We start from the raw sequence: 12,284 nt of genomic DNA on the forward strand, positions 1-12,284 counted from the left end.
AAACAAAAAGAAGTGTGTGAGATAGAGTCGTACAGCAGCAGCTTCATTTTTATTTCACCTAGTCTTTTGTTTTTTTTTTTGCAAACAGCAGTAGAAGAGAACAAGAGAACAATGGCCTCTGAAACTTTTGTGCAGCCAGCCATTCCACGTTTTGATGGTCATTATGATCATTGGAACATGTTAATGGAGAACTTTCTAAGATCTAAGGAGTATTGGCATGTAGTCTCTGAAGGAATTACGGAACCAACAGATAATGCGACAATGACACAAGCACAAAGAAAGGAGCTAGACGGGCAGCGGTTGAAAGATCTCAAGGCAAAGAATTATCTTTTCCAAGCAATTGATCGCTCAATCTTGGAAACCATTCTTTGCAAAGACACTTCGAAACATATTTGGGATTCCATGAAGAAGAAGTACCAAGGTTCTGCAAGGGCAAAGCGGCAGCAGCTTCAAGCACTTCTCACGGAGTTCGAAACACTTCGAATGAGATCGGGAGAATCAGTTACAGATTATTTCTCTCGAACAATGGCGATCGTGAACAAGATGCGGATCCATGGGGACAAGACAGAGGACGTGACCATAGTAGAGAAGATTCTTCGATCCATGACACCAAAATTTAATTTTGTTGTTTGCTCAATAGAAGAATCTCATGATATTGATGAACTTTCAATTGATGAATTACAAAGTTCTTTGTTGGTTCATGAGCGTAAATTTAACCAGCAGGAGAAAGAGGAGCAAGCTTTGAAGGCCTCAACAGAAAATCACTTGGCGACAAGAGGAGAGAGAGGACGAGGTAGAAGTCGAGGCAGGGGCAGGGGAAACTATGATCGTGGAAATCAACACCAACACCAACACCAACGTCAAGACAACCGATTTCAAGGAAGATGACAAGGTGGCAACTACTCAACTACATATAAATCAAGGTCAACAGACAAGTCCAATGTGGAGTGCTACAGATGTCATAGGTATGGTCACTACAAGTCTGAATGCCGAACTAATATGAATAAACAAGGTAAAGAAAGAACTAACTTTGCAGAAAAGGAAGAAGAGGTGTCTCTTTTAATGGCGTGTCATGCGAATCAAGGCACCCATCCGAACTTGTGGTATATAGATACTGGCTGTAGTAATCATATGTGTGGGGACAAGTCAGCGTTCTCGAACTTGGATGAAACATTTCGCAACTCTGTAACTTTTGGTGACAACTCCAAAGTCTCTGTCATGGGCAAAGGAAGTGTACGAATTCACTCCAAAGAAAAATCTGATCAGATTATTTCTAATGTCTTTTTTGTTCCAGATTTAAAAACCAACTTGCTTAGTGTTGGTCAACTTCAAGAGAAGGGATACGAGATTTTTATTAAAGATGGAGTTTGTCGCATCCAAGATGAGAAATTAGGCTTAATTGCTTAAGTCAACATGACTACAAATCGGATGTTCCCGCTGTATCTAGACAACACTACTCAGAATTGTTTCTCTGCGAAATTGATGGATGAGGGATGGTTGTGGCATTTTCGCTACAGACATCTGAATTTTGGTGGTCTAAAGACGCTACAACAGAAGAACATGGTGACTGGACTTCCACCAATTCAGACTCCTTCTCAAATTTGTGAAGAATGTGTTGTTGGTAAACAACATCGATATCAATTTCCTAAAGGAAAATCATGGAGAGCGAATAAGGTGTTGGAGCTAGTTCACTCTGATATATGCGGACCCATTAATCCAACATCCAATGGTGGTAAACGTTACTTTATAACGTTCATTGATGATTATAGTCGGAAAACTTGGGTTTATTTTTTGCAGGAGAAATCTGAAGCTTTTTCAACTTTCAAAAGCTTTAAGATGCTGGTCGAAAAAGAAGCAGGCAAACCTATTAAGATTTTCCGCAGTGATCGTGGTGGAGAATACAACTCACAAGAATTTGTAAATTTTTGCGAGAACCATGGTATTCAAAAGCAACTTACAGCAGCATATTCGCCACAGCAAAATGGTGTTTCAAAAAGGAAGAACCGTACAATTCTAAACATGGTGCGGACTATTCTGTTAAAGGGTCATATCCCAAGAAGTTTTTGCCCTGAAGCAGTCATCTGGAGCATTCACATTTTGAATAGAAGTCCCACTCTAGTTGTTCAAAATGTGACACCTGAAGAAGCATGGAATGGACGCAAACCGAGTGTCAACCACTTCAGAATTTTTGGTTGCATAGCATATGCTCATATTCCAGATCAAAAAAGAAAAAAACTTGATGACAAGGGAGAAAAATGCATTTTTCTTGGTGTTAGTGAGATGTCAAAAGCATACAAATTGTACAATCCTATCACCAAGAAAATTGTCATAAGTCATGACATAATTTTTTATGAAGGAAGTTTCTGGAAATGGGATGACAACACTACCAAACAGCAAATACAAGCTGATTTTGATGGTGAAAATGAAGAAGAAAGACAACAGCCTCTACAACAACGAATTCCAGCAGCTGAAATTCCACCCAATGAAGCTCCAACTACTGCTGAAACTTGACTAACAACACCAGAATTTGATGAACAGGTTGAAACAGCAGTTGGTTCAAGTTCTCATCGTGTTCGAAAGCGGCCAGCATGGATGTCAGATTATGAGGTAACTAGAATTGATCAATCTGAAGACCCACTCACTCATTTTGCTCTATTTTCAGATTGTGACCCTACAACTTTCGAAAGTGCTATCAAAGAATCAAAATGGCGGAAGGCCATGGATGCTGAAATTGCAGCCATCGAAAGAAATGATACTTGGGAGTTATCTGAACTTCTAAAAGGACACAAAACAATCGGTGTGAAGTGGGTTTACAAGACAAAGTTGAAAGAGAATGGTGAAGTTGACAAGTACAAGGCGCGCTTGGTGGCTAAAGGATACAAGCAAGAGTTTGGAGTGGACTATAAAGGAGTTTTTGCTCCAGTTGCAAGGCATGATACAATCAGATTGGTGATCGCGTTGGCAGCACATAATTCATGGCCTATCTTCCAGTTAGATGTCATATCGGCATTTTTGCATGGAAACTTGGAGGAACAGGTATTTGTTGATCAACCTCCTGGCAATGATAGTGTCATGTTTGAGAGGTTTAAGAAGTCTATGATGGTTGAATTTGAAATGTCTGATCTTGGTATGATGCATTATTTTCTTGGCATCGAAGTGGTGCAGTCTGATACTGGAATTTTTATTTCTCAAAAGAAATATGTGCGAGAAATTTTGAATAGGTTTCAGATGAAGGATTGTAATCCTGTTAGTACACCAACTCAGTTTGGCTTGAAGCTTAACAAAGATCACGAAGGAAAAAAGGTGGACAACATAATCTATAAGCAAATTGTGGGTAGTTTAATGTATTTAACTGCAACAAGACCAGACATAATGCACTCAGTGAATCTAATTAGCAGATATATGGAGAATCCAACAGAGTTGCATTTTTTAGCTGCCAAGAGAATCTGTCGTTACTTGCAAGGAACTAAAGATTTTGGGTTGTTCTACAAGAAGGGTAAAAGGTCAGATTTGATTGGGTTTACTGACAGCGATTATGCAGGAGATCAAGATAATAGGAGGAACACTTCGGGTTATGTTTTTATGTTGGGCACAGGGGCTGTTTCATGGTCATCTAAGAAGCAACCGATTGTCACTTTGTCCACCACTGAAGCTGAATTTGTTGCAGAACAGCTTGTGCTTGTCAAGCTATCTGGCTGAGGAAAATTCTTGAAGAGCTCCATCTCAAGCAAGTGGGAGCTACTATAATTTTTTGTGACAACAACTCAACCATCAAACTCTCCAAAAATCCCGTGCTACATGGAAGAAGCAAGCATATTGACGTGAAGTATTATTTTTTAAGAGAACTCAGCAATGATGGAGTTATTGATCTTGTCTACTGCAGAAGTGAAAACCAAGTTGCTGATATTTTTACTAAACCCCTTAAATTGGCTGCCTTTTTGAAGCTGAGGAAGTTACTTGGAGTTTTCACTCTAGAAGATTCAATTTGAGGGAGAATTCTGCGTATTTTAAACTGTATGATTGAACACATCAGTTTAAGGGAGAGTTTGTTGAGAAAAAGTTGTTTGTTAGCTTTTGTCCTAGTTTTTTGGGAACTTGTTGTGTTCAACAAGTTGGTTTATTATTTTCCTAGTCTGTAGGTGTTAGTTTTGGCACGATATGTAGTGCCTATTTTCTTGCTTTTATTTGTTACATATAAGCCTATATAAAGGCAGTTCTTTTGGTTGAATAAGTAAGACGATCGATATTTTAGTCAGTTCTCCTTTTACTTGTTTCAGCATAAACATTATTATTTCTTTTCTTTATCTGTAACACACTAGTCTAATTACAAAAAGAAATTTTCAATTAAATTTTTTTTTTTGGATTTTATTGAGAAAAATATTTTTTTTTACCAATTTATTGAGTATTTAAAAGGTTTTTGCAACTTTTTTTTTTAGAAAAATATTTTCAAATCAAATCTAATTATTTAAAAAGAGATTTTTATTTGAAATAAATGGTTTTACCATTTTTACAATTTTATTGAAAAAGACTTTGTAATTTTATTCTTAAAGAGTATTTTTTTTATTTTTTATTTATTTTAGAATCATTTTTGACCATTTTTAAAAAAAATCACTTTTGATAGGTTTTTATTAAAAACAGTTTTTGGACTTTTATGTTTGAAACAATTTTGTAGAATTTTATTTTAAAAAAAACATTTTATGGGCTTTTACTGAAAATAAATTTTTTGGATTTATTAAAACAAAATTTTGATACTTTTTATTGAAATAATTTTATGGAACTCATTAAAATACATTTTTTGATACCTTTTATTGGACTAATTTTTTTGGAACTTTATTAAAATAATTTTTTGATATTTTTTTTCATCGAAATAAATTTCAGGAATTCTTTAAAATATATTTTTTATAGCCCCCCTCCTTTTTTTATTTTTTATTTTTATTTTTTTATATTGAAAACGATTTTCTGGATTACTTTTAGAAACAAATTTATACTAAAAAAACAAACAAAATAATAAATTGAACAACAAATAAATCAATGACAAAGCAACAATAAATAAACAAATGATTTATACACAAATAGACAACAATAAACTAATTACAACAATCATAAATAAACATTAATGAAAAATGCTAACACTAACATCCTGGAAATTTAAATCAAGACAACATATGTTTACAATGAACTAAAAGAAAATGGAATAAAAATGAAGTAAAAAAAAAAATGTAAAAGTGTAATACATGAACAAAATAAGAAAACCTCAAAAAAAAAAAAAATGCATATATTGTCATAATGTTTACAACAGACATAAACTTCAAACAAAAAAAATTTATACTCGGGATCAATACTTGCAAATAAGATAAAACTCAAGTAAACATATGCGAGCTAGATATTTATGGGGAGAAAAAGAAAACTTAAGATGAGCATGCATGGGAACAAAATATTTACAAAACTAAGAAAATGAAGACTCAACTGCATAGAAACAATATTTACAACGAAATAGTTATAGAATAGAATATTTACAGAAACAATAACAAGGAATTAAATAGAAATGGGAAAAAGAGGTGTGTACACAAGGGTAGATCAACCCAAATGTCCTCTATGCCTCTAATGACAACTCCAAATTGAGATACAACATCAGAAAAACTCTTCTTCACCCAAGAATATCTAAAACTAGAGAAAAAGATAGCAAGAGAGAAATCCTAAGAGGCATCCCCTTTGCCAAGGGTTCCACACCCTTAAATAGTCTTCCCAAATCTTCTACCATTTTCAAAATTTGGCCTTTTATGTGTCACTCGTTCACAACTTGACCAAAGTCTTCAAATGGGGCCATGCAATGACAAAAAAAATAAAGCTCAAAATGTTAGTTAAGGAAATCTAAGAACTTTGACCCAAGTTTAAATAACCCAACAGTCCAAAAACCAAAATTGCAAGTCCAAAATCAATAATATACGAGACCTAAGATAAATATGCCAATATGAGCAATCAAACCCAAATGTAATAAATCGAGTAAATTCAATTAAGTGTAAATCTAGAATCCAAATATTCAATCTAAACACCAATAAATCTAAATTAAATAAACTCTCTTCAAATTGATAAATGGTAGTTTTTTCATTTATACTTTCATTCGTTCATGTACAGAGTATATATAGAGAGTAATCACCATTATGAGAATGGGAAAGAATGATACAAGAAAAGAATGATATAAGGAAATAACAACTAATATCCTAATATCTCAACTTTCCTAATATCTCAATATTCATAATATCTCAACTTTCCTAATATCTAAACATTCCTAATATCTCAACACTAAATGATATAAGGAAAGAATGATATGAGGAAATCATTCCTAATGTCTCAACACTCCCCCTCAAGGTGGTGCATAGATGTCATACATGCCCAACTTGTCTAAAAATTTTGAGAACACTTGACTTGAGACAACTTTGGTAAGGATATCGACCAATTGATCTTCTGATCGAATCTTAGGCAATTCCACAATCTTATCATCCAACTTTTCCTTAATGAAGAATCTATCCACCTCGACATGCTTTGTACGATCATATTGTACTGGATTATGAGCAATGTCACATGCGGCTTTATTGTCACAAAACAATCGGATTGGTTGCCTAGATAGGTAACCTAAATCCTGTAAGAGGAGTCTTAGCCATAATGCCTCACAAAGTCCTAGAGCCATACCTCTAAATTCCGTTTTTGCACTTGAACAAGCGACGACATTCTGCTTCTTAATTTTTCATGTTACAAGATTACCACCTACAAAGGTAAAGTAACCAGATGTAGATCGTCTATCATTCACTGCACTGGCCCAATCAGCATCAGTATATACTTCTATACTCTGATGATCAACATTTTTAGCGAACAAAATTCCCTTCCCAGGAGCATTCTTCAAATACCTCAAAATACGCATGACTGCATTCATATGTTGCTCTCCAGGATTATACATGTATTGACTCACTACACTCAATGCATAAGCAAGATCTGGTCTTGTATAAGCTAAGTACATTAATCTCCCCACAAGTCTCTGGTATCTTCTCTTATCGGTTGATACTTGATTAGGCTCAACATACAATTTCAGACCTTCTTCTATTGGTGTATTAACAGGTTGACATCCCGACATTCCAGTCTCCTGTAAAATATCTAAGGCATACTTTCTTTGAGACAGAAAAATTCCTTCACTTGATCGAGAAACTTCAATCCCAAGAAAGTATTTCAGAGGACCTAGATCTTTCATTTTGAATTCTCTAGATAGATAATTTTGTAGAGCTTTTCTTTCTTCAGGATCATTTCCTGTAACTACCATGTCATCCACATATACGATGAGTGTCGTAATCTTACCATGTTGCTTTTTCAGGAACAAAGTGTGATCTGAATTACTTTGACGATAGCCAAAATCTCTCATTGACTTTGTGAACCTTCCAAACCATGCTCTCGGGGATTGTTTCAACCCATACAATGACTTCTTTAATTTGCACACCTTCTGAAATTGCTTTTCTGGCACCATGCATCCTGGTGGAAGATCCATGTATACTTCTTTAGATAACTCGCCATGCAGAAAGGCATTTTTCACATCGAATTGTTGTAATGGCCAATCTAGGTTTGCAGTTAAAGACAGTAATACTCGAACCGTGTTGATCTTAGCTACAGGTGCAAATGTATCTGTGTAGTCAATTCCATAGGTTTGAGTGTACCCTTTTGCTACCAGTCTTGCTTTAAATCGTTCAATACTACCATCTGCCTTGTACTTCACAGTATAGATCCAACGACACCCAACTGGCTTCTTTCCTGGTGGACATTCTACGAGTTCCCATGTTTCATTCTTCTGCAATGATTTCATCTCTTCATTCATGGCTGCTTTCCACCTTGGATCAGCTAAGGCTTCTTGTACACTGTTAGGAATAGTTACAGTAGATAATTGATTTACAAATGACTTATTTGATTCAGACAAACAATGGTTAGACACATAGTTGCTCATGGGATATTTGACTTTGCTAGATAATTCAGGTTCATATGTGGGTTTAGGAATACCTCTATTATGACGATGTGGTAACCGTTTCATGAATGGATCAGGTTCCAAATTAAGAACACCCTCAATAGACGACGATTGGTTTGGTATTTCAATGAAGACATCTTCGGACCCAAATTGTTGACCACTCATATCCAACTCACCCGTTTCCTGGTTCACTAGTTCAGATTGTCCAGATTCATCTTCCTCAGAGATATGATAATCATAATCGAGAGTTTGAATTTCCTTATGGTACTCCCCCTGAAGTTTAGACTCAAATGAAAAATACATCGAATCTTCATGAAACACCATATCCATTGTAATATACATTTGTCGAGTTGGAGGATGGTAACATCGATATCCTTTTTTATGCAATGCATATCCAACAAACACACATTGCAATGCATGAGAAGTTAACTTGGTGCGTTGGTGCTTGTGTAGATGCACAAATGCCACACAACCAAAAACACAAGGAGGTAGATTTGGGACGGTTGGGGCAACTACAACATTAGTAAGAGCTTGGAGAGGTGTTTGAAAGTTAATTGAGCTAGAAGGTACCCGATTGATCAAGTATGCAGCAGATGTGATTGTTTCTCCCCAATAAGATATCGGTGTTTTTGCTGCTATCAAGGAAGCACGAACAACCTCTAACAAGTGCCGATTTTTTCGTTTAGCGATTCCATTTTGTTGGGGTGTATTGGAACAAGTAGTTTGATGAATGATGCCATGTCCTTCCAAATACTTTTGAAGATCAGAACTTTGATATTCTCCACCATTATCACTACGTAGAACCCGAACCTTTGCATTGTACTGAGTTTCAATCATTTTATGAAAATTTTGAAACAACAAGTTCACTTCATCTTTGGTATTCATCAAGCATAACCATGTCATTCTGGTACAATCATGAATAAAAGTAACAAACCAACGTGAGCCACTCAAAGTTGGGACTTTGGATGGGCCCCAAACATTAGAATGTATAACCATAAAAGGAAACGGACTTTTATTCAAAATTAACGGAAACGAAGCACGATGGCTTTTAGCCAATTCACAAATATCACAACGAAAACTAGAAATATCACTCTTTGCAAACAAACTAGGAAACAATTTTTTTAAATAACCAAAGGAAGCATGTCCCAAACGTCGATGCCACAACCAAATTTCAGACTTTTTCTTCTCCCCCTCAGATCCATCTGCCATCAAGGCTTGTTGCAACTTATTTGAATCCTTTGACTGCAAGTCCAAGTAATAGAGTTTTCCCCGCTTAATACCACAACCAATCGTCTGTCTTGTTTGGACGTCTTTAATCACACAAAATTCAGGCCAAAAAATGACAATACAAGATAAGGCTGCAGTGATTTGAGAAACTGAAAAAATGTTGTAATCTAAAGATGGAACAACTAAAACAGAATCCAAATTCAAAGTATCAGTAATAGTTAAGGATCCTTCCCCACTGATTGGGGTTGTGTTACTATTGGCTGTGGAAACAATTTTTTGTGAGGAAGGTCTAAGGGGTGAAACCTGTCTAAAATCAAAAGTCATATGATCTGTAGCACCAGAATCAATTATCCATGCACTATTAATAACAGGTGAAAAAGTATTTAAAAACTTACCACCATGATCAGTAGCAGCTACCAATGCAGAGGCTTTCTCAACAACATTAGCCTATGTTTTTATTTCGGCAACAGTTGCAGTCGAGGTTTTCTTGGAATCCTTCTTCCGTTGATCACGATTATTATCATTAATAACAAAATGTTGATAGCTTAAACATGATCTAAAGGTCCATGGTTCAAACCCTCGGTTCCTCATTGTTTTCTTGGTCATACCAAGAGTCGTTACTTTGAAATTGTGGGATATCCAGACTGGTGGGACCAGTCTTATTGCAGTGAGTGCATTTGAAAGTTGACTTATCAATATTAGGGCTTGTCTTAGGATCGTTGATCGTTGTCGGACTACCATAGCGACAAAATATCCAGGATTTTAGTTCCATGGCTCTGATACCATCTTCAAATTGATAAATGGTAGTTTTTTCATTCATACTTTCATTCGTTCATGTACAGAGTATATGTAGAGAGTAATCACCATTCTGAGAATGAGAAAGAATGATATAAGGAAATAACAACTAATATCCTAATATCTCAACTTTCTTAATATCTCAATATTCCTAATATCTCAATATTCATAATATCTAAACTTTCCTAATATCTAAACATTCCTAATATCTCAACACTAAATGATATAAGGAAAGAATGATATGAGGAAAACATTCCTAATATCTCAACACAAAATTGTATAACATGTCAAATGAATCCAATATTGAAGGCTTGAGTGAATCAAATATCTAAAATTCAATGTTAAAATGAATATCATAAACCCAAAGGAATGAATCCAAACAAATCTAAATAAATCCAAATCTCATAAATTAGAAGTGTAAAAAGAAAATCAAAGAAGGAAACTCACCTTCACTTTAGGTGGTTGTGGATGTTGGTAGGTTGGTGGTAATGGTGCATAATAGACTAATAATGTGTGGCACAACTGTGGGGTGAATGGGCTGTCGATTTTGAGGATAGTGTGAGACATGTTTGGAAACAGGGGAAATCAAAGTAGAGAAGAGTATGATTGAGACGATATGTGCAAGCTATAAGCAGAACCATGGATGCCAATCATAAGAGGTGGAAGATATGGGCATGGAGGAGAGGCTAGTGACAGATAAGGAATGAAGGCCTAAGGAGAAAATATAATAAAAATAAAATAAAAATAAAAAAGATGAGACAAAAAAGGGCTACAATTAAAGGTAATAGGGGTAGATTGAAAAAAGTATGGTTTGTGACAAGGGATTTTCATTATTATTATTTGTTGTGTGACTCACATTTGATAAAATTGAATGGGTGGTTACCAATATCCACGTTTACCAGGAGTTATGACTTTTTCTCTAGCAATTCAGGGGAATCAGGCATAAGGGAATATATATATATATAGAATAGCTAAGAGGGAAAAAAAGTGCTAAGAGAGACAAGGTTAATTTTTTTTTTCTTAGGGAGATCTTTATTATTGTTGTATAGTGAGGTGTTTGCATAAAAACTCGATTCATATAAGAACTTTGAGGGTGTAATTTTTCAATGATAGTGCATCATCTGAGTCTTCTTCTCTTTGTAGATGTAGATCAACTTGATCGAACCATGTAAATGATTATGTCTGTTTACTTTTATTGCACTAGTGATTGAATTTTTGTATTAGTTTCTACATATTGCATCTTGTTATTTGGTTTTTCCATAGTTTAAGGTTTAATAAGTGGTATCAGAGCAAGGTTAAGTTAAAGCGGTCTAAGATCTAAGCGATCTTGGAATTTCTTGTCAAATTTGAAAAAGTTTTGAAATGATGACATCCAAATCAGAGATAGAGAAGTTTGATGGGAAATGTGATTTTAATTTGTATAAAATGAAGATCTAGGCTTTGTTTGGAAATCCAGGTCTTGATGAGGCAATTGTAGATGCAGAAAAAATAACAATTACAATTATATTATAAACCTTGAAGAAAGCAAAGAACACAATAATTTTGAGTATTGATGATTAGGTATTAAAGAAAGTGTCAAGGGAAGTTTCAGTTTTTGCAATTTGGAAGAAATTAGAGAAAATCTATATGGTAAAGTCACTTCCTAAAAGAATTTATCTTAAACTAAAGTTCTTTGGTTTTAAGATACATGAAGAAACGTCGATAGGTGAGAATATAGATGAATTTACTAATTTTGTTATTGATCTTGAAAGTCTGGGTGTTAAGATAGAAGATGAAAACCAAGTAGTGATACTTTTAAACTCATTACAAAAGGTGTTTGATAAGTTGAGAAACACCTTGAAATATAACAAAGATTTTTATCTTTGGAAGGTGTAGTAAGTGCAATTTATACAAAGGAGATGGACATGAGAGTTGAAAAAATAGACAACATTTGGTGAAGGTCTTGCTGTATGTGGTAGACCAGAAAAAAAAAAAAAAAACAAACAGAAAATAAATCATGGTAGATCCAGATCAAAGTCAAAGTTTAGAGGGAAGTGTTCTATTGTCACAAGGAAATACACTGCAAACATGAATGTCCAAATAGAAGAAAAAAAATGATCAAGGTAATGAATTTGCAAATGCAACAATATAATTTGAAGGCTATGATATTGCTAATGTACTCATGGTGGCTAAAAAGGATTTGACTAGTGAGTGGATTTTGGATTTGGGTTTTACATTTCACACATATCCTATAAAATCTTGGTTCTTTAGCTATATGGAA

Source organism: Vitis riparia, chromosome 1, assembly GCF_004353265.1.
Source record: "Vitis riparia cultivar Riparia Gloire de Montpellier isolate 1030 chromosome 1, EGFV_Vit.rip_1.0, whole genome shotgun sequence".
In the NCBI taxonomy this organism is placed as follows: domain Eukaryota; kingdom Viridiplantae; phylum Streptophyta; class Magnoliopsida; order Vitales; family Vitaceae; genus Vitis; species Vitis riparia.